Raw genomic sequence first — 24,961 nt, 5'->3', positions numbered from 1 at the left:
GACGTAGCGGCTCGGCGAATTTCGATCCTTCGCCATGAACGAATAAACTGATGTAACTCGACTCCACATCATCAGATCTTTACCAGATTTCACATGTTTGATTAGACTCCAGGCCTGAAGACATCTGCAGGCCAATTTGTAATCATAGTCATAGCGCCACCTACTGGTAACAGTAAGTTAAAGACTTTATACTTTGCCTTGTTTCTCTTAGTAGGTAAATCAGATCAACATCAAACTACTTCCACACAAATGTAAGAAGTTCATAATGCCAGTTCATGAAGCTTTTGATGTTTCGTCAAACGCCGTTGCCGTGGCGACGCAGTCTTCGCCGTGAAAAACGAAGGTCGTTTTGAGAGGCTTAAAAAGCTCGAAACATAAGCAAACTCTGCACGCAGATTACAAGCCCAAAATGTAGTTATATAATATGATTTTATTCATTCAGAGTGGCAAATCGGCTCAATAGCGCCCCCTACAACATTTCGACGAAGCAGCCCTCGCACTACGTTTCACATAGACTTACACAATTTGGTGGGCACATGTATAACATGTGGACTTAAATAAAAGTCTCTTGGGACCATGCTCTAAACCCAACCGGAAGTCACCCATTTTGAATTTATTTTGAATTTCTAGTGTCGTTTTTGTCATTTCCAGGCGCTGCACTTTAACGAACTCCTCCTAGGGAAATAATCTAATCAACTTCAAAATTTGTCAGTACAATCTAAAGACCTTTGTGATGAAAAGTTACTCAAAACTTGTTGTTTCGTGAAAAGCTGTTGCCGTGGCAACGCATTCTTCGCCATGAAAAATGAAGGTGTTTTTGAGGGGCTAAAAATGCTCAAAACATAACAAAACTTGTCAAACACATTTAAAATCATGAATGTAGTTATCTGATGTGACTTTAATGTGTCAGAGTGGCAAGTCGGCTCAATAGCGCCCCCTACAATATTTCGCCGATGCAGCCCTCGCAGTACGTCTCACCTAGATGTATAAAATTTGGGAAGTAGGTGTATCACATATAGACTTAAAAAAAGGTCTTAGGGGTCTAAGCTCTAAACCCAACCAGAAGTCAGCCATTTTGAATTTTGTATGAATGTATAGTGTCGTTTGTGCAATTTCCAGGCGCTCTACTTTAACGAACTCCTCCTAGGGAATTAATCAGATCAACTTAGAATTTGGTCGGAACTATCTCAAGACCTTAGTGATTAAAAGTTACTAAAAGCTTTAGGTTTCATCAAACGACGTGGATTTGGTGTGGCAGCCATTTTACATGGTTCACCATCATCCATCAAGCTGTTGTAACTCTACTGTACTTTGTCAAAACTGTCCCAAACTTGACATGGTTGTTGACTGTCATGACTTTAGGACTTCTGCATGCCAATATTAACTCATAGTCATAGCGCCACCTACTGATAAGCACGGACGTAAGCAGGATTCTATAATTACAGCGGCCCAAACACTGAACTTATTAAAAGGGTTTGTGGGCACACCATGAGAAAAAGACTTCTCTGATCTAAATATGTGCAAACTAAGATGCTTGGAGAGCAAAAGTTAGATAACAGTGGGTTTTCAAACCATGTCAGTCGACATTAGTATAAATGATCTGTCCAGAGCTTCTACTTGAGAATCAGGTTAAGTGTCACAGTGAATGCTTCACAAAACAGTCTAAAGTCACAGAAGAGCTTAAAAAGAAAACGGTGTTAAATTAAAGTGTTCAAGTGAAAGCAAATGATACTACTGTTTTCTTAATTTTCATGTAAGTCCAAACGAAATCAGGACACTGCAGGGAGTTGAACCCCATCTCAGTAAACTGACAGTCTGTTATGTTACTAACCCTGAAGCGCATTCACGCACATTCATTTTCTTGATGATCTTAACAGGCTTTCATTTATGATTGTATTGGAGGTACCCTCAACACATTTGAGGCTTAAGACCTGTCAACGCGATCTTGTTACGCTGCTGGTCGACGCAGGAAATATCATCTAACTCATGCACGCAGTGTTTGATGGTCAAAGAAACGCACGGCAGCGTCCTCCAGAGTCCTGCCAGTACCCTCGACGTGCGTGAATGTGCGAGGGCCCGGTCAATGCTGCTTGCAGCTTTAATTAGGGCCCGAGCACCGACGTAGTCGGAGCGGAGGACCTATTGTAATCGTAATGTTTATTATTATTATTATTAGGGCCCGAGCACCGACGTAGTCGGAGCGGAGGACCTATTGTAATCGTAATGTTTATTATTATTATTATTATTCTTCCGATTATTTTTCATGTTTCGTCGCAAAAAGGAGGTGCTTGGGATTCTGGCAACATTTTGAAATTTTGCACGCAAGCCAGAATTTGTGAAAATTGCAGTCTGATTGGGGTGTCCAGCTGCGTTTTGAAATATTGGCTCGCTAGCGCCCCCTATTGAGTAGCCCCAACATTGGGTTTCACCTAGCTGTATGAAATTTGGTAGGTATGTGGAACGTGATGGGGCGTACAAAAAATCCTCTTGGAATTTTTCACTAAACCAAACAGGAAGTCGGCCATTTTGAAGTGTATGACGTTTTTGGACCGTTTCAAGGCATCATACTTTAACGAACTCCTCCTAGAGATTGAACCCGATCGACTTCAGACTTGGTCAGTATGCTCTTGAGACCTTGGCAGTGAAATGTTACTCAAAGATCAAAAAGTTATCGTACTATGTATCCGTGGCGTGGCGTCAAAAAAACACCATTCGCCATGAAAAAGGAAGTAGTTGTAACTCGGCCGTACATTGTCTAATCTGCTCCAAATCTCTCATATGTCATATCATCCCGACTCAGAACACATCTATATGAAAATTTTGAATCATAGTAAGAGCGCCACCTATTGGCAACTGGAAGTTGTACGTTTTGTACATTGACATCCTGCTCCTCACAGATTAATCAGATCCCTCTCAAATGTTGCCAGGAAAGCCTTAAGACCTTGATCATGCTTCATTGTGAAGATTGTAAGAAGTTGTCGAAGGGCGGCGACGTAGCGGCTCGGCGAATTTCGATCCTTCGCCATGAACGAATAAACTGATGTAACTCGACTCCACATCATCAGATCTTAACCAGATTTCACATGTTTGATTAGACTCCAGGCCTGAAGACATCTGCAGGCCAATTTTTAATCATAGTCATAGCGCCACCTACTGGTAACAGTAAGTTAAAGACTTTATACTTTGCCTTGTTTCTCTTAGTAGGTAAATCAGATCAACATCAAACTACTTCCACACAAATGTAAGAAGTTCATAATGCCAGTTCATGAAGCTTTTGATGTTTCGTCAAACGCCGTTGCCGTGGCGACGCAGTCTTCGCCGTGAAAAACGAAGGTCGTTTTGAGAGGCTTAAAAAGCTCGAAACATAAGCAAACTCTGCACGCAGATTACAAGCCCAAAATGTAGTTATATAATATGATTTTATTCATTCAGAGTGGCAAATCGGCTCAATAGCGCCCCCTACAACATTTCGACGAAGCAGCCCTCGCACTACGTTTCACATAGACTTACACAATTTGGTGGGCACATGTATAACATGTGGACTTAAATAAAAGTCTCTTGGGACCATGCTCTAAACCCAACCGGAAGTCACCCATTTTGAATTTATTTTGAATTTCTAGTGTCGTTTTTGTCATTTCCAGGCGCTGCACTTTAACGAACTCCTCCTAGGGAAATAATCGAATCAACTTCAAAATTGGTCAGTACAATCTAAAGACCTTTGTGATGAAAAGTTACTCAAAGCTTGTAGTTTCGTGAAAAGCTGTTGCCATGGCAACGCATTCTTCGCCATGAAAATTGAAGGTGTTTTTGAGGGGCTAAAACTGCTCAAAACATAACAAAACTTGTCAAACACATTTAAAATCATGAATGTAGTTATCTGATGTGACTTTAATGTGTCAGAGTGGCAAGTCGGCTCAATAGCGCCCCCTACAATATTTCGCCGATGCAGCCCTCGCAGTACGTCTCACCTAGATGTATACAAATTGGGAAGCAGGTGTATCTCATATAGACTTAAAAAAAGGTCTTAGGGGTCTAAGCTCTAAACCCAACCAGAAGTCAGCCATTTTGAATTTTGTATGAATTTATAGCGTCGTTTGTGCAATTTCCAGGCGCTCTACTTTAACGAACTCCTCCTAGGGAATTAATCAGATCAACTTAGAATTTGGTCGGAACAATCTCAAGACCTTAGTTATTAAAAGTTACTAAAAGCTTTAGGTTTCATCAAACGACGTGGATTTGGTGTGGCAGCCATTTTACATGGTTCACCATCATCCATCAAGCTGTTGTAACTCTACTGTACTTTGTCAAAACTGTCCCAAACTTGACATGGTTGTTGACTGTCATGACTTTAGGACTTCTGCATGCCAATATTAACTCATAGTCATAGCGCCACCTACTGATAAGCACGGACGTAAGCAGGATTCTATAATTACAGCGGACCAAACACTGAACTTATTAAAAGGGTTTGTGGGCACACCATGAGAAAAAGACTTCTCTGATCTAAATATGTGCAAACTAAGATGCTTGGAGAGCAAAAGTTAGATAACAGTGGGTTTTCAAACCATGTCAGTCGACATTAGTATAAATGATCTGTCCAGAGCTTCTACTTGAGAATCAGGTTAAATGTCACAATGAATGCTTCACAAAACAGTCTAAAGTTACAGAAGAGCTTAAAAAGAAAATGGTGTTAAATTAAAGTGTTCAAGTAAAAGCAAATGATACTACTGTTTTCTTAACTTTCATGTAAGTCCAAATAAAATCAGAACACTGCAGGGAGTTGAACCCCATCCCAGTAAACTGACAGTCTGTTATGTTACTAACCCTGAAGCGCATTCACGCACATTCATTTTCTTGATGATCTTAACAGGCTTTCATTTATGATTGTATTGGAGGTACCCTCAACACATTTCAGGCTTAAGACCTGTCAACGCGATCTTGTTACGCTGCTGGTCGACGCAGGAAATATCATCTAACTCATGCACGCAGTGTTTGATGGTCACAGAAACGCACGGCAGCGTCCTCCAGAGTCCTGCCAGTACCCTCGACGTGCGTGAATGTGCGAGGGCCCGGTCAATGCTGCTTGCAGCTTTAATTAGGGCCCGAGCACCGACGTAGTCGGAGCGGAGGACCTATTGTAATCGTAATGTTTATTATTAGGGCCCGAGCACCGACGTAGTCGGAGCGGAGGACCTATTGTAATCGTAATGTTTATTATTATTATTATTATTATTATTATTATTTTTACTCTTTTGTCGCAAAAAGGAGGTGCTTGGGATTCTGGCAACATTTTGAAATTTTGCACGCAAGCCAGAATTTGTGAAAATTGCAGTCTGATTGGGGTGTCCAGCTGCGTTATGAAATATTGGCTCGCTAGCGCCCCCTATTGAGTAGCCCCAACATTGGGTTTCACCTAGCTGTATGAAATTTGGTAGGTATGTGGAACGTGATGGGGCGTACAAAAAATCCTCTTGGAATTTTGCACTAAACCAAACAGGAAGTCGGCCATTTTGAAGTATATCACGTTTTTGGACCGTTTCAAGGCATCATACTTTAACGAACTCCTCCTAGAGATTGAACCCGATCGACTTCAGACTTGGTCAGTATGCTCTTGAGACCTTGGCAGTGAAATGTTACTCAAAGATCAAAAAGTTATCGTACTATGTATCCGTGGCGTGGCGTTAAAAAAACACCATTCGCCATGAAAAAGGAAGTAGTTGTAACTCGGCCGTACATTGTCTAATCTGCTCCAAATCTCTCATATGTCATATCATCCTGACTCAGAGCACATCTATATGAAAATTTTGAATCATAGTAAGAGCGCCACCTATTGGCAACTGGAAGTTGTACGTTTTGTACTTTGACATCCTGCTCCTCACAGATTAATCAGATCCCTCTCAAATGTTGCCAGGAAAGCCTTAAGACCTTGATCATGCTTCATTGTGAAGATTGTAAGAAGTTGTCGAAGGGCGGCGACGTGGCGGCTCGGCGAATTTCGATCCTTCGCCATGAACGAATAAACTGATGTAACTTGACTCCACATCATCAGATCTTTACCAGGTTTCACATGTTTGATTAGACTCCAGGCCTGAAGACATCTGCAGGCCAATTTTTAATCATAGTTATAGCGCCACCTACTGGTAACAGTAAGTTAAAGTCTTTATACTTTGCCTTGTTTCTCTTAGTAGGTAAATCAGATCAACATCAAACTACTTCCACACAAATATAAGAAGTTCATAATGCCAGTTCATGAAGCTTTTGATGTTTCGTCAAACGCCGTTGCCGTGGCAACGCAGTCTTCGCCGTGAAAAACGAAGGTCATTTTGAGAGGCTAAAAAAGCTTGAAACATAAGCAAATTCTGTACGCAGATTACAAGCCCAAAATGTAGTTATATAATATGCTTTTATTCGTTCAGAGTGGCAAATCGGCTCAATAGCGCCCCCTACAACATTTCGCCGAAGCAGCCCTCGCACTACGTTTCACATAGATTTACAAAATTTGGTGGGCACATGTATAACATGTGGACTTAAATAAAAGTCTCTTGGGACCATGCTCTAAACCCAACCGGAAGTCACCCATTTTCAATTTATTTTGAATTTCTAGTGTCGTTTTTGTCATTTCCAGGCGCTGCACTTTAACGAACTCCTCCTAGGGAAATAATCGAATCAACTTTAAAATTGGTCAGTACAATCTAAAGACCTTTGTGATGAAAAAATTACTCAAAGCTTGTTGTTTCGTGAAAAGCTGTTGCCGTGGCAACGCATTCTTCGCCATGAAAAATTAAGGTGTTTTTGAGGGGCCAAAAATGCTCAAAACATAACGAAACTTGTCACACACATTTAAAAGCGTGAATGTAGTGATCTGATGTGATTTTAATGCTTCAGAGAGGCAAGTCGGCTCGATGGCGCCCCCTACAATATTTAGACGATTTAGCCCTCGCAGTACGTCACACCTAGATGTATAAAATTTGGGAAGTAGGTGTATCACATATAGACTTAAAAAAAGGTCTTAGGGGTCTAAGCTCTAAACCCAACCAGAAGTCAGCCATTTTGAATTTTGTATGAATTTATAGTGTCGTTTGTGCAATTTCCAGGCGCTCTACTTTAACGAACTCCTCCTAGGGAATGAATCAGATCAACTTAGAATTTGGTCAGAACATTCTCAAGACCTTAGTGATTAAAAGTTACTAAAAGCTTTAGGTTTCATCAAACGACGTGGATTTGGTGTGGCAGCCATTTTATATGGTTCACCATCATCCATCAAGCTGTTGTAACTCAACTGTACTTTGTCAAAACTGTCCCAAACTTAACATGCTTGTTGATGGTCATGACTTTAGGACTTCTGCATGACAATATCAACTCAGTCATAGTGCCATCTACTGATAAGCACGGATGTATGCAGGATTCTATAATTACAGTGGCCCAAACACTGAACTTTTAAAAGGGTTTGTGGGCACACCATGAGAAAAATACTTCTCTGATCTAAATATGATCAAACTAAGATGCCTAGAGAGCAAAAGTTAAACAGTGGATTCTCAAACCATGTCAGTAGGCATTAGTATAAATGATCTGTCCAGAGCGTCTACATGAGAATCAGGTTAAATGTCAGAGTGAATGCTTCAGACTACAATCTTATGTTGCAGAAGAGCTTAAAATGAAAACAGTGTTAAATTAATGTGTTCATGTAACAGCACATGATTCTACTGTTTTGTTAACTTTCATCTAAGTCCAAATCCAATCAGCAGGACACTGCAGGGAGTTGAACCCCATCCCAGTAAACTGGGAGTACCACTTACCAGTGCCTTTTGCTTTTTTGGTCTAGACGGAAGATAAAGCAAAACCTACATTAACAACAGCATATGAGTGGCAATATTTAATATTACAGAATTATTATGATTCACCTCGATTTAAAATACTCATAAGTGTGTGCATTTTGGATGAAGTGTTTATAGAGCAAAGTACATGTTAATGTGTTATACTGTACATGCTATGCAGTATAGATTAGGTTTTATAGATAAGCTTAATATGTGATGCATGTTTTGGTTCTAATGTACAGTTTTTACAATGTTCCATTTGAAATTCTGTACAAACTAAGTTCTATTTATGGAGTAAAATGCTGTTTTAATGTAGGAAAAGAAACCAGGGATTATATACCAAGGGATTGAGTAACGTTATTTATTTTCTTCCTTAGTACCCAAAGAAGCTTTGCATAGGGCAGAGACAAACAAAACAAAGAAAAAAAAGAGAGCCAGAGGAGCAAACAAAACAAACATAACATAATATTAACATTATAATAATTATATAATATGTTATAATAATAACATTTTTGGTAAAAAAAAGAACTGGAGAATGGGTCGTGGAGGGTAGGGTGCGGAGGTTAGCAGGTGAAGGACAGTTTGAAGAGGTGGGTTTTGAGGGCTTGTTTAAATGATGATAGGGAGGGAGCCTCACAGATGTTGACGGGGAGGGCGTTCCAGAGGGGGGGTGCAGCAGCTGAGAAGGCCCTGTTACCCCAGGTCCGGTGCTTGGTCTTGATGGTCTTCAGAGTGTTTGCACCGGCGGACCTGATTGTTTGTATTTTAGTCAACAGTTTTATGCGAAAAAGAACATACAATTGCATCGTGATCACTGAAATATGTTGGCAGTACTATAGCTTGTGTATCATACTGTGTTGTTTTAATGTACACGTGATCAATTAATGTGCCTTTCCCAGTAGTGGGTTGAGCAACAACTTGAATATACCCCTTATTTGTCATGAAATCACAAATTGTTGAGGATTTCAAAATGTCATCATTGAAATCTCCCATTACAGCAATTGTATCACTTTTTGTATCTAAGGATTCAAGTAGATTGTTTAAATGTGCTTTAAACAATGCCATGGGATATGATGGTGGGCGATAGATGACTGCTATCAATATGTTGTAAGTAACACAGTTGTACACCAGACATTCTAAATTGACATGTGGTAGCTTGATAATGTTGTATGTCAACTTGTCTGCACTATACATGCCAACGCCACCATGATGCTGGTTTTGCAAGGCAATCAATGACTGATTGTCACTAGTATATGATGCACTTCGAGGACAGCTATCAAAATGAAAACCATCAATGTTGATTGTCTGTGTATAGGGAGCAGCAGGTAGCCATGTTTCTGTAACAGCAATACAGTGAACGTTCAAACGTTGTGTAAATACTGTTAAATCTGCCACATGGCGAGGCAAGCTTTGCACGTTCATCAAAAACACATTAAGAGCACGATCAGGTAATTTCTGCTGTGTGATATTGTCAGTTAAAAATGGTTCCATGCGTTGAATTGCATGTTGAATGTTTTCCTTACAATAAATAGCTTTCTCCTCAAAATCTTGAATTACTAACCCTGACAGATTTCTTACACGACTCAGTGCCACATATGCTTGTCCAGCGGCAAAGATTTTCTTAAGGGAAACCACAGCTTTATCAACTGTAATACCCTGTACCTTATGTACTGTACACGCCCAAGCCAGTTTTAGTGGAAATTGACGTCGCAGGCCTCCATTACTACTGACGTTATCTTCTTCAGGTTTGATAGCTGTGGAAGTCGTGAATTGTGTTGAGAATGATGCACTTTGTTTTCTGCGCTGTGTGCCAACTAGTTTATCATCAAATTCAACATAGATCATTTGAGGAAAAATGTTAGTACCTGAAGTTATTATATCCGTTATGGTGCCACATATGCCGTTAACAAGGCCATCCATAACATCAACATTTTTTGTAAGCATTACTCGAGCATTTTTCCCCAAAAGCAGTTTTTCAGATAAACATGTATGATATACTTTAGCATGAGGTTTTCTTTTCAACTCTCGTTTACCGGTTTTTCTATTATTTTCATAATCCTGGGCATTTATTTCAATATAATCTGGACAACATTTGAATAACTGTTTCACATTGTGCGCATTCACTTGCACATTTGTCGGGAAAATATGTAAATCTTGGCAATCCTCACCTGTTTCACATTGTTTGAGGATTGTAATGTCATCTGGTGACATGGGGCTGTCTTTTGATCGTGTTCTTAAGCGGTTTAATAGCTGTGCAAAAGCTGGATCTTTTTGCCTCACAATTGTTGTCAACTCCACCATTTCGAAATTGTTGGACCATAAATTATCAGATGCAATATCAGTACAAAGTGGTTTCCCTTTCACTGGAGGCAGTTGGAAGAAATCACCAACGGCAATTACACTAACTTTTCCAAATGGGGAGAAGTCTCCAGTTTGTTTGATTTGACGCAGGCGACCATGAATGTATGTGAGTAGTTTATTGTCAACCATGGAAATCTCATCTATAATTACAATCTGCAGAGAACTAAATTTGGCTCGTAATGTGTTCAGTTTGTCCTCCCCTAAAGGTGTGTATGGTAACTGAATATTAATGCCAATACTAAATGTGTTGTGAATGGTTGCTGCATGTAAATTGTATGCAGCAATCCCAGTTGGAGCAGTTAATACTACACAAATGTCATCAGGATTTTGACAGGTTGGTGCCAGTAAACGCATTGCTTCATATTGGATAGCCTTAATTAAATGACTTTTGCCTGTTCCTGCACCCCCTGTAATGAAAACGTTAAGCGGTGTTGGATTCTCTCCCTTGACTTTAGCTAAACACCAGTTCCTTACCTTATTAAATGTTGCCATTTGTATTTCATTCAGTGATCGAATCAATGCTAAACCGTCTTCCCTACTCAGTATGTTGTTATTTTTCTCTAGAAGTGCACCTGCTTGTGTACTCATTGATAGATCTGGAATATGTTCTGGGTCTTCTTCCTCTATCTGTTCCTGCGCTTTAACTTCTTCCTCACATTCTAAGCGCTCAAGCTCTTGTTCAGGGAACATCTCACACCAGGCATCCTCTAAGATACCTTCCTCTTCAATAGTGGCTTGGACTCTATCTAACACATCAGCATCAACTTCAAAGACACCTCTATTCCTGTCAACAATTGTTTGGACAGAAAGTTTGGAGCCATCAGTAAATTTGATTTCACCAGTTGTATAAAACTGTTCAAATGTTTCAAATGTTTGGGGTTTTAGCTGGGCGTCTACTCGATATGGTAAAAATAACTGAAGATTACTCTGATAAAAGTTTTCTGGATACTTCGTTTTAGAAAAACGCGCATAACGTATGACTGCAGGTTTTGTTCGTGTTCTTTTGGTTATGTATCCCAAGTTGTTGCTCAAAGCAATTTTTGATTTTGACTTCTCATTTTTGGACACCACTCTATATTCTGCTGCAAATTGTGCCAAACACATGTTATTAAAGGTGGCATCTTTTGGCCTATTTCTATACCGCTCAACTATACCAGTCATCCACATATCTTCTGATGTTAGTTCTTTGTATTTAGCCTTTTCTTTTAAGACCTTTAATGGCAAACTCATTTTAACCACATTATCCCCTGTTGGGACAAATACAACTTTCCTGGAACATTCTTTAAGATGCATATTTCCAACTCTATAGGCTGCCTCTTGAGCAGAAAGATCTCTATTGTGCAAGTATACACGCCCTAATTTCTTCAGTGCTTCTTGAGCATCAACATTCCCTTGTTCGGCGGCTTCTTTTTGTGCATTGGCTATCAATAGTCCAATTTCTCGTTCTGATTTAGAAATGTATGCAATAATATACACTATGCATGCGTATGGATCAGAAACATATTGTATGTCCAAATTGGCATTCCAACATTTTAAGAGAGAATCATTATATTGATTAATCCATATCTCATCAACTTGTCTCTTCAGCACAACATGTGTTTTTTTCCCCATACATTTGTAGGCAGCCTCAAAACTCTCCTGATCTACACCCACACTGTCAAACAAGTGATTCACAGAATCATATTTCACTGACTCATCTGAGAGAGCAGTTTTTACTTTTGACAGCAACTCTTTTGCGGCAACCCTTTTTTGTTTATTTGTTTCTTGATTTACACAGTGACATTGTGTCAAGTTATTTGCATCACAGGTGCATGTTTTTGGGATATCATTTTCTTGTGAACTGCGACATATGAACGTGCAATTAGAAGGTGGTCTTGGAAAGCCAAATCGACAAACAGTATTCTTTTTTCTACAGGTTTTGGAATGTCTTTTGGAATGCTGCTGCACAGATCTTACAGTGTCTAACAATGACGCGTCATGTGTTGGTAATGCACATGTGACATATTTGTTAATAAACGCAATCACCTCCTCATCTGTGTTTTTATCTATTCGAGGTGCATTCTCAATCCAGAATAAACAATGCACATGTGGTGAACCGCGCTGTTGAAATTCAACACGAAAAAAATAGTCTGTCATTTTTCCTAATGGATGTAATGGAGAGAGAAGTACTTTCTTCAAAAACATATGCCAGCGATAATCAAACATCCGTGCTGCAGTAACAGGATTACGACGCAAGAGCTCACACTTGTCTGACCACTCTAAATCTTCTACAGTTTGTGTTCTCCCCTCTTGTTTCAATATACTAGTAAGGAGATTTGACCATCGCAGATCTGCAGATGAAAATGAACAATACCAAGTTGGAGTACCTAGTTGTCGTGTACATGCCACCAAATCTTTTTGTGCTGTCTGCCAAAATGCTGGAGTACCACGAATAGGTTTAAGGAATCGATACCCTTCATCATACTTCAATACTTTTCTCAAAGACTCCTGGTCTTTCAATAAATCCTTAGATACTTTTTGGGAATTACAACCTCCTTTGCCCTTGCGTAAAGCGATGGATACACTTGATAAAACCTGCTGAATTTCTGATATGTACTGAGCATAAAAGATGTACTCAACGTTTTGGGCAAACCTACCATCTGCATGTAATATTCTAGCATTTATATACTTAGCCAATGACAATTTTGTTATCCTACCTTTAGAATATGTATCATTTCCTTGCGGAAACAACACTGGGAAGCATTTGGCTTCGTTACAGTGATCTGTAAGCAAGTGTACAGGATTATTGCCTTCAGCTGGAGCAATATTTAAGATATCATCAACATGTTGATCTAGTATTTCTTGCCCAATATCAACTGGCATAAGACAAGTGTCTTGAAACATACAGTGCTGTTGTCGATCATGCAAGAGCTCATCATCACCATCTGTGGTCGTTTTACCAGTTTCTGTATTTGAATCACTCTCTTTATCCTCCGTGTCAATATTTTCTTCCCTACAAAATGCATTCAGCCACTCTTCATTAAATTCTACGTCTTTATAATGAATGTTACTTTGTTTCAAAAAATGTAAGGCTCGTCTTACATGCATGGTATTAACAAATTTATACTCATAATGTCCTTTATATGTTAGTTTACGTTTCAATTTCACACGCAACAGAGATCCATCATCTGAGTGAGGAAGCAATTTAGTGGTTTGAACGATGTTGGCTGGAACACATGTTACTGGTCCATGTACACCATTTTGTCCACCTCTGGGTAATGCTAAGATTTTCATAAATGGAATATGAAGTGCTATTAGATGTTGTTCTAAATTGTTTAGACAGGCTAATTCTGTGGGAATGGGATCTATTGTCAAATTGTTAACTGTACATTGAGCTGGAACTTCACCTTTTTTAAGTTTAAAATGGCAAGTGTAGCATATCCACAGTTGACCCCTAGCTGATGCCAAAAGTTGGCACGGTGATGCACAGATATCATTACATTTGTGAACAAAATCGTAGCTAATGCATTTGTCTGCATTAAGCAATATTTTTTTTTTTTTTTTATAAGCATCTCTCTTACAATGCAAAACCTGATGTTCAAACAATAACCTTTGGCAAACACAACACACAAACTCTGGCCCATTTTTAACATGGGCTGTAAACTGCTCCATCACAAAGGCAAAGTCCTTAGACTTTTCTTTTTTGTTTTGCCTCTTTACCTTAATAGCTTTAATGACACTTTCCTTGAATTTAGCATTGTGATGGTATTTCTTTTTACTGCTTGTTTTAACATTCTCACAGTGCTTTAAATCCTTTGCATATTTTAACCTACTCAGACCTCTGATGTTTACTTTATGTACATCATCTTCTTTGTATTTAGTCGTACTCAATAGTTTCACTCTGTCTTTATGTACGTCATCTTCTTTGTATTTAGTCGTACTCAATAGTTTCACTCTGTCTTTATGTACGTCATCTTCTTTGTATTTAGTCGTACTCAATAGTTTCACTCTGTCTTTATGTACGTCATCTTCTTTGTATTTAGTCGTACTCAATAGTTTCATTCTGTCTTTATGTACGTCATCTTCTTTGTATTTAGTCGTACTCAATAGTTTCACTCTGTCTTTATGGACATCATCTGTTTTGTATTTATTCTTACTCAATAGTTTCATTTTCTCTTTATGACGAAGATCCAGTTTGTATTTACTCTTACTTTGTTGTTTAATTTCGTCCATGTGCATAATATATTTTTTCTTTGAAACACTTTTATTACTTTGGTGATACATTGCATTAATCAGATAATGCTTTTTCATAAGGAAAGTCTTTTTCTTCTTTATGTACTTTGAGGGAGATAAACTATATGCCTGTTCTTTAACATTCTTCTTTACATTTGAGACTGCAGATGTATCTTGTTTTTTCCTTCTACACATGTATGGTGTGTCAGGTAAAATCTGTTCCATACCGGGCTTGACAAAATCGACACCGCATTTCCTTGATACATTTTGTGCAACTTCAGTGGAAAGAGGACAAAATATGTTTGGAACGTTGCTTGGCATTTCAACAATATCAGCAGAATCACGTTCAACAGCAGCTGAGCAGCAGGTGTCATTCTGCAATGCACTACACTGTTTTGTCTTTTGTGATCTAGTTTTGTACCCTTTGTCAAATGAAAGATTGTTTTTGCATGATCCATAACAAGACTGCAGTCCAGGTAGATGAACACAAACTACATTTTCATAATGATTACCAGCAAGATTTTCTAAATATATACAATGTTTGGAGAAAAGCTTGGTGGTGCAACTATACTTCAGCCACCGCCCATCAAGAAATGTAAATATGTGTACTCCTAATTTATCTGCTGCTGCTTGTATTTCAAGTTCTGTAGCCCAGGTCTTAGCCTTTCGCATTTGAGTATTTGTTAGGTACTGCGATACTGAAGAATACACACTCCTCAAATTATTCACATAGTGGTCAGCATTCATTTCCAACTGTCTAACAATAGCTCGTCGAACTGTGAGATGATTATTTTGTGTTCCACTTATAGCTTGAGAGATAGCGCGAAAGAAACAATTACCATCAGCCAATATGCTTTCATTTTTGCATGGGACTCCTAATTGACCAACATGTGTAGGTTCCACTGTGTGTATTTTTTCATGTTGTATTCTTAAACATGTGCACAAAGCTTGTGCCACACGTTCACAGATTGGTGTAAAGTCCAGCTTCACATTTTCAACTTCACAAACAAATTCAACATCAGAGTTAACTTGGGAAACATATGTTTTGTTTTGTTCAGATTCTTTGCCAACTGACATCTTGCACTTTGATCTTTTAGCATTCCTGTTTCCTACATTTTGTGCTGCCCCAAAATCAATCTCAGCAGCAATATTCTCAGCAGACCTTTTACCACTCGATGTTACTTTTAAACGCTTGTTACTTCTGGTAATGTTGATGTTCGGTTCATCTTCAAGTATCACAAAATCCAAATCCTGAGTTACAAATGTTTTAGAATCTTTACACAGCACTGTTGGTTGTGCAACAAGGGGAAGTTGTGTTACATTTTGTGGCAAACTGGTTGGTTTTGAAGGTCTCTCAGTGACACAAACGCCACTTAGTTCAAAAGGCTTTAGATAACCACCAAACCCTGCAGACAGATGGCAAATGTGCTGGTAAAGATCGTCCATTGAAGCGAAATACAAAACAACGCTCGCTCCCTCTCCATCAACCATGCCACTAGCATTGCGTGCATGCGAGTCAACCATTGCATACTCTCCATTTCCCTTAATGATTGCACACGTATTGGCACACAAAGTCAGAAGACATGTGGTGTATTTTGACAAGATCTGCACCAGTCCACTATGAAGAGTGGCGATGGTATGATTTTCAATCAGTTCACCTTCGACCACATTTACATATCCTGCCACAAAGTCGCTAGCATAGCTAAATTGAAAATGATGTCCATCAATAACTCTCTGCTTAGGCAAGTCATTGACACACAACAAACTAGAGCTGCCGCTGATTGCGTCGTGTTCTCTCAAACTTGTGTACAACTGGTCACCTGAAAGCAACACCGAGTCCAGATCTGTTGTCTGCCATGAGAAAACACTCGCTCTACTATGTTTTGCTAAACTTACCAACGCAATTGCCATGCACTGAACTCCTCCAAATGTAAACCTCTCATCCCCCTGGTGAAATGATCCCCTCACACTGTTACCAAGCCTGACAGAACTGCCTGCCTCAACATCAGTTGCAACATTCACGTCACCACTGTTGTCACCATCACTGTCTGTAGACCCAGTAGCACACTCCATGTCAGTATCAGTTTGGTACTGAACTGAAAGGCTGTGAATACCCCACCACCCAGCATTTAACGACTCCTTCAGGTCTCTAATGTGATACATCAGGTCTGCCATGCACGTGTTGAAAACAGCCACAGGCGTGCCATAAACAGATGCCAACCCAGACTTGGCGTCACGTACGCCACAATCAACTACTACGAAGAACTTGCCGTGTTGAATAACAGCCATAACTGCACCGTCAAGGTTCAAAAGACACATTTGATCTCTATTGAGTAGTTCTTCCATTTTGTTCGACAGCACAGTCTCACTGTTGAACTCAAAGTCATTGTACTCTGGCTCGCCAACATCAACTGCCCAGCTAATGCCAAACACAGCACTCTGTTTTAGCAACGTGCACAGATCTTTCTCTGCTACATTACTTTGATGGCATGCCTTCTCCAATTTCCTACTTTCTACACATATACTATCAATTTCTGACCCCTTCCATGTGCATACAGGCGTAATCACATGTTTGATTGCAGCAACAACACTCCGTGCAAGACCCATGTTCACATTAGACTGTCCAGCCGCTTTGCTGAAAACAGTCCCAGTGATAACAGCCGCTTGCCGTTTGCTTGCACAGATACACTCATTAGGATTAGAACCAGCCTGACCTTTGATGTGTCTTTGTGTGCAGCCCTTAAGGTGGTCACTCTCTCTCACATCCACTGGCAGAGCCCTGGCAGGTGATGTTGGCGTTGAGGACAGTTCCACAGCCTGGGGGAGTTCCACAGCCTGGGGGATTGGCACCTTAAGGATCATAAAGTGACAAAGAACAATTAAAAACATGTACTTATTCATTATTTGACAATGATGTGATACGTAAGAGATAGATGGAGATCTATATCTATGCAACGACACGGCTTAACAACTACTTTTCCGTCGAATTGGAACTTCAACATGTTCTGTTAGCTCATTTAAATATAAGTAAACCAACCTCTGCATTCACATCCACTGGCAGAGACGTTGGCCTTGGAGGGAGTTCCACAGCCTGGGGGATTGGCACCTTGGGGAACATAAAGCCAGAAAGAACACTTACAAACATGTACTTATATATGACTTGGCAATGAAGTGATAAGTAAGACACTCGTGAAAACAGAAACAGTAAGGCTTAAAAACTGATTTCAGTGTAATTGAACTGCATTTTCACTAACAACATGTTCTGTTAGCTCATTTATATATAAGTAGTACACCAACCTCTGCATTCACATCCACTGGCAGAGACGTTGGCCTTGGAGGGAGTTCCACAGCCTGGGGGATTGGCACCTTGGGGAACATAAAGCCAGAAAGAACACTTACAAACATGTACTTATATATGACTTGGCAATGAAGTGATAAGTAAGACACTCGTGAAAACAGAAACAGTAAGGCTTAAAAACTGATTTCAGTGTAATTGAACTGCATTTTCACTAACAACATGTTCTGTTAGCTCATTTATATATAAGTAGTACACCAACCTCTGCATTCACATCCACGGTCTCTGATGGCTCCAAAGGGATTGCTGCAACACTAGGTGTGACCTCCACCTAAAAGAAAATGCCACATTTAACTTTCAGCACATTTATTTCCACAATGCTATGCTGAAATGTCATTACTTGTAATGAACGTACACTGCATACAACTTAATTTCACAACAGACAGATATGATATACACAGAAAACACACCTGCTGCTCTGTCACCGTCTTGTGTGAAACTGCCTTCTGTGGTCGTCCCATGCGGCGTTCCTAAATTGAGATGAACAACAAACATTTGTAAGCACAACTTGCAACATTTTGGAATGGAATTATAATAATTTCTGACTTAATAACAACTCTATAGACCGAGAACATGTAGTTGCTAGTTACCTTTCTGCATTGGGAAATGACTGCTGGGTGCTCTGCTGGGCTCTCTGGTGGGCTTGGAAGATGAGATGGAACAACAGCATCCATGGCATCCAAGATGGCACTGCTGAACCTCCAGAGACGTACAGAACATTCCTTGACAATCTGAAATATAAAGCAGAAAACATGTTATGGACACCTTACCACACAAACTCAAATATGATCAATAAATATTTCCATGTTTTCCAACAAATAAATTAAAGATGACAAACCTGCTGATGAACAAGCCTCCTCTTGGGTGCACCACAAGACTGCTCTGGTTCCCCAAAATGGCGCCTCTGTAATGAAAATAGCATTCCTTAAATTAAACACGTGTCTCCTTTGACCATTACATGATACCATGTTAACACTATACAAGTGTTTGCACAATCAGCTACAAAATTACAGTCTACAATAATTTACCTTCTTGCCGCGTGCAACAAATGTCCACTCAGACGGGTCTGGTCGGCGTGGCACTCGGACCTCTCCCGTCACGACCACCTTCGGCGAGATCCTGCGAGCAGGAGGGGATGTCTTTGGTGTCTCTGGCTTCTTGGTAGGAACTGGCTCCAGCACCTTCCTCAGCAGGTGGTCGTGTGCAGCAGAAAAGAAAGCCTTTGCCAAGATGGGCATCCCGTCAGGGTCACTCAAATGCACCTACAAAGCAAGAGAAAATAATTAACACATAGATCTAAGAATCAATATAAAGCTGCCATGAATTGATTGCTATAATCTACAAACAAGTGTACATCACACTTCTGCACATGTCAACAAAATATGTTACTTACGCTGTCTCTGTTCCACAGCTGAAGGTCGTTCATAGGCAACTGCTCGGCAACAGACCAGTACCTCACACCTTAACGTGAGAAGAAAAGGCGAGATTTAGTGACAAGGCCTAAATGATTTACAACAATCTTTTTTGACAGAAAGGATGTAGACAAAACAATTATGCACTGCACAGATGTGATCTCTTTTCAGATATTTCTACTATTACGACTTTTAGGAAGACATCTACATTTACGTTGATTTATATAAATGCACCATGATTTGTGTGCATCAAATAACCAACTTAACTTAAATTATAGGAAATCTAAATGGCATGGCATATATTAACTGGTACACATGCAACGTTTCATAAGTGACATTCCATTAAACATACCTGCAGATGCAGCTTTACGACGGTACTCGTTTCGCAGGTGCTCCTGCACATCCACTGCTACGTTGAGCCTTGGAGGAAAGTCCACCACCACCACCTACAAATACACAATAGATGTTCATAAGTTATTTTATCCAAACACTATAGCCAACCTCACACCTTATACATCAACATCATTTCTAGTACAAAAGATATATTACCTCATCCCATTTCTCGCGAACACTACCAAGGAGCAGAGCGAACTCTTCACCAGCCTCGATGACGGTTCGACTGGAAGTGAGGTTGTTGCCAGGGGCCAAGAGACAGACAACATCAGGAGTACGATCCAGCACAGCATTCCGCACCTCAGTCCGCAGGTCCTTTGCAGAGGCCCCCGGCGTAGACATGACACCAACAGCAAATCCAGCTGGCATCTCCACGAAACCATCTGCAATCCCCCGCAGATGGGAGTCTCCTACAAGCAGGACAAACTAAACACAAAATGGCATTTTTAGAATGGCAAACGAATAATCTTGCAGAAATCCACAACTTTCTTGATCATTTTTCATCGCAAATATACCTTCTTGTCTGGAGAGTCATCCAGAAAGACCAACTTGTGCTGCTTCCCGGTTGCGGTAGAAGTGGGCCACTTCTTCACAGGATTGCGAAATCCCGTTCCAGCAACTACAGAATAGGAAAACAAAATAAACACTATGAAACATAATACTAACTAATCCATTTAAACACAACAGTGCACATTCCAGACATGCAAAACAATATACAGCTTACACATAGAACAGCAATTAAGGAAAGCAGTTGCCAACATACCAGAAGAAACAGAGGGTCGTTGGGTGTTCATTTCCAAGGATCGGCGCATCTCAGCAATCCTCTTGCCTGCCTGAGATCGTCGGTAAGATCGTCCACGAGGCATCTGAAAGTATAAAAGTTCATTGATTAGTCAAGCCATTACACGATGCTGCTGTTCAGTGTTACAAAATGCTACATGTTAGGAAAGCTTATTTCTAATGAGTCTGCAGTATGTTATACCTACCACAAGAGGTCACTATAGAACTGCAACCACAAATGCTGTTACTTCTACAGCGCACCCTTGTGGCATATATGGGAACTGCACACTCGCGCCACACACACACACACACACACACACAACTGTGTGAACTAGTGTTTGCTGGTATCGTGAGATGTGTGGAAATCTGCAATCTGATTTGTGGAGGTGCATTTCTAACGTAAATGTGCTTCAACAAACATGGCGCTTTGAGCGTGATTCGGTTGCTGGTTAACCTTGTTGATCTTTTAGGTCTCAAGCTAACAACATAAAGTAGAGCGAGATTGTATAGTGCTTATGTCTTCCAAAAGCTGCAATAGCAGTTGTTTTCGGATTAAACTTGTTCCCGCAATCACAAACTCACTTCCGCATTTGCACGTGACTGGGTACCTCAGTCTTTGTTCATAAGTGTTGGTTTCTGTTGCTCTGAAATGCGCGGGAAGTATTTACTAACTGAGAGGCCAGATTCGTCTGTTTTGTAGTGGATTGCAATTCATGCCAGATGAGTTATGAGAAACTGGCTCATGATTAGAAGCTGAAAGTGCTGAGATAACCTTATATTATAGTTTTAGCAAGTGTAAGTAATAGTCTATATCACAAGCGCAGCATATTAACCAGGCATACGTGGTATATGATGTGAAATATATAGTGTGTGTGTGTGTGTGTGTGTGTGTGTGTGTGTGTGTGTGTGTGTGTGTGTGTGTGTGTGTGTGTGTATATATATATATATGGCGCGAGTGTGCAGTTCCCATATATGATGTGAAATGTATGTATATATATATATATATACACACCATATACCATGTATGCCTGGTTAATATGCTGCATTTGTGATATACTTCCCGCGCATTTCAGAGCAACAGAAACCAACACGTATGAACAAAGACTGAGGTACCCAGTCACGTGCAAATGCGGAAGTGAGTTTGTGATGGCGGGAACATTTGAAATTTTATCCCAAAACAACTGCTATTTCGGCTTTTGGAAGACATAAGCACTATACAATCTCGCTCTACTTTATGTTGTTAGCTTGAGACCTAAAAAATAAACACGGTTAACCAGCAGCCGAAACACGCACAAAGCGCCAGGTTTGTTGAAGCACATTTACGTTAGAAATGCACCTCCACAAATCAGATTGCAGATTCCCACACATCTCACTACACTAGCAAACACATCGTATCTAACAAGACTGTTGTACACATGTGCCATCATAACAAACGCTCTCGTGAAACCCCGACACAAGAACGCTACAGACGTGACTATTTCAACGTTACATCACATTTCCTCACACACAGAAAACTCACCTTAGCAGAGAGAAAAAGTCGTTTGGAGATCAAACTTCGTAGAGTCCTTTCGGGTCTTCAAAGATGTGATCCAGCGGGCTTCTGATAACAGCAAAACAAACCTTCCAGCAAAAAACTAGAAAGCGAGTCGCGAGCGAAACACACAGATTTTTATCATGTAGCAGGAAGTGGGCGTGTCGCTGACGCCATTGACCGTGGCGTAATTCAGCCAATCACTTCTTCTCGCTTGGAATTCGAAGATAAGGCGGGACCAACAGGGGCCGTCGGTATATATCACGTGACTACTCACGCACACCAGCCATGTGGATGGGTGCAGATGTAAACAGGAAGTAGATTGGTTGGTTAGTTGCAAACAATACGCTAGAGTAATAAAGTAGTCTTTAATAATGAAAGGTCGCGTTTGATACTTACGATCTTTATTTATTTCTTTATTTTACTTCTTTATTTTGTTTTATTTATTTATTTATGTTTGTTTGGAGAAAGGGATAGATATTTCTGGTCTACACTCCAATGCAGTAGATGGCGGTAATGCAACTTTTTTGGATGCCATCCGCCTATAAACAAGAAGAGGAAGAAGAAGAAGATACTTACGATCTTCTCTAACATCTTCCTCTATGAACTCAAACAGACACATTTCGGGGAAAGTTTAAGAAGTTTTACTTTTCAGAATTAGTTACAGCGCTGCAGGTCGTGATCTATCGCTCTCACACACACACATTCGCTTTCACATGAACACGTCGGCTACACAAACAGGTCACTAGATTATGGATCAATAAATGAGGTCACCACACGTCTCTCCCTCTTAGTTCTGCTGCTGACTGACGTCTCAGTCGTTCTGGAGAGCAATCAATGTTTAGTTCCTTCATAGTTTACGGTGTGGACTTCACAACAGCTACGAAACAATACTAACACAAGGATAACCCTCCGTTTTGTGTCCGTCCTCCTCAAAGCTGTTACCCACGTGATGCAGCTCCGCCAATCAAATATGAGTATTCTGACACGTTTGCTGACTCTCACACACCGTGACAGAAGAGGGTGAGGCGAGGAAAGAGGTGGCAAAGCAGGATGTGTGCAGCGGCATCTGTAAAAATTAAATCTTTAAACGTTCTTCTTAAATAACTGCGGCTGAGGGTACAGTCAGTAATTTCGGAAAGAAACACGTTAGCAAACTGAGAAAAATACCTGTAAACATATAAATAGTGCGTATTTGTCTATGTTTCATCTGCTAGTTGTTAACCACATAGAGATGCTACAGACTGTTAAATGTTGCCTTCTGTCTTATTCCTGAATGACACGAACACTGCAAGTGTTCTTTCTTTCCACCAGTAGAGGGCAGCATAAATACCCTGTAAACCACAATGCAAACAGGCTACGCAGAACTGTTACTTTCACGTTCACCTACAAACACACCTTTTTGTCAAACAACCAAAACTCCTGTTTATTATTAGCATACCATAAAAGTAACAACATAACAAAACTTGTCAAACACATTTAAAATCATGAATGTAGTTATCTGATGTGACTTTAATGTGTCAGAGTGGCAAGTCGGCTCAATAGCGCCTCCTACAATATTTCGCGGATGCAGCCCTCGCAGTACGTCACACCTAGATGTATAAAATTGGGAAGCAGGTGTATCTCATATAGACTTAAAAAAAGGTCTTTGGGCTCTAAGCTCTAAACCCCACCAGAAGTCAGCCATTTTGAATTTTGTATGAATTTCTAGTGTCGTTTTTTCCCATTTCCAGGTGCTGTACTACGAACTCCTCCTAGGGAATTAATCAGATCAGCTTAGATTTTGATCAGAACAATCTAAAGACCTTAGTGATTAAAAGTTACTAAAAGCTTGAGGTTTCATCAAACGACGTGGATTTGGTGTGGCAGCCATTTTACATGGTTCGCCATCATCCATCAAGCTGTTGTAACTCAACTGTACTTTGTCAAAACTGTCCCAAACTTGACGTGCTTGTTGACGGTCATGACTTTAGGACTTCTGCATGCCAATATTAACTCATAGTCATAGCGCCACCTACTGATAACCACGGACGTAAGCAGGATTCTATAATTACAGCGGACCAAACACTGAACTTATTAAAAGGGTTTGTGGGCACACCATGAGAAAAAGACTTCTCTGATCTAAATATGTGCAAACTAAGATGCTTGGAGAGCAAAAGTTAGATAACAGTAGGTTATCCAAACCATGTCAGTCGACATTAGTATAAATGATCTGTCCAGAGCTTCTACACGAGAATCAGGTTAATTGTCACAATGAATGCTTCACAAAACAGTATAAAGTTACAGAAGAGCTTAAAAAGAAAACGGTGTTAAATTAAAGTGTTCAAGTAAAAGCAAATGATACTACTGTTTTCTTAACTTTCATGTAAGTCCAAATAAAATCAGGACATTGCAGGGAGTTGAACCCCATCCCAGTAAACTGACAGTCTGTTATGTTATTAACCCTGAAGCGCATTCACGCACATTCATTTTCTTGATGATCTTAACAGGCTTTCATTTATGATTGTATCGGAGGTACCCTCAACACATTTGAGGCTTAAGACCTGTCAACGCGATCTTGTTACGCTGCTGGTCGACGCAGGAAATATCATCTAACTCATGCACGCAGTGTTTGATGGTCACAGAAACGCACGGCAGCGTCCTCCAGAGTCCTGCCAGTACCCTCGACGTGCGTGAATGTGCGAGGGCCCGGTCAATGCTGCTTGCAGCTTTAATTATTATTATTATTATTATTCTTCCGATTATTTTTCATGTTTCGTCGCAAAAAGGAGGTGCTTGGGATTCTGGCAACATTTTGAAATTTTGCACGCAAGCCAGAATTTTTGAAAATTGCAGTCTGATTGGGGTGTCCAGCTGCGTTTTGAAATATTGGCTCGCTAGCGCCCCCTATTGAGTAGCCCCAACATTGGGTTTCACCTAGCTGTATGAAATTTGGTAGGTATGTGGAACGTGATGGGGCGTACAAAAAATCCTCTTGGAATTTTTCACTAAACCAAACAGGAAGTCGGCCATTTTGAAGTGTATGACGTTTTTGGACCGTTTCAAGGCATCATACTTTAATGAACTCCTCCTAGAGATTGAACCCGATCGACTTCAGACTTGGTCA

General features: G+C 40.2%; 1 protein-coding gene across 1 annotated transcript in view; it reads left to right on the top strand.

Annotated features, from left to right (window-relative positions):
- The window catches only part of LOC306696304 (E3 ubiquitin-protein ligase TRIM21-like), a 64,296-nt gene that overhangs the window by 9,176 nt on the left and 30,159 nt on the right, over positions 1-24,961 (top strand). The gene's annotated exons all lie outside the window — the stretch shown is intronic.

The sequence above is a fragment of the Pholis gunnellus genome, assembly GCF_910591455.1.
Source record: "Pholis gunnellus genome assembly, chromosome: 5".
NCBI classification, from domain to species: domain Eukaryota; kingdom Metazoa; phylum Chordata; class Actinopteri; order Perciformes; family Pholidae; genus Pholis; species Pholis gunnellus.
The sequence above is the reverse complement of the archived record's forward strand: the minus strand, read 5'-3'. Positions and strand labels throughout refer to the sequence as shown.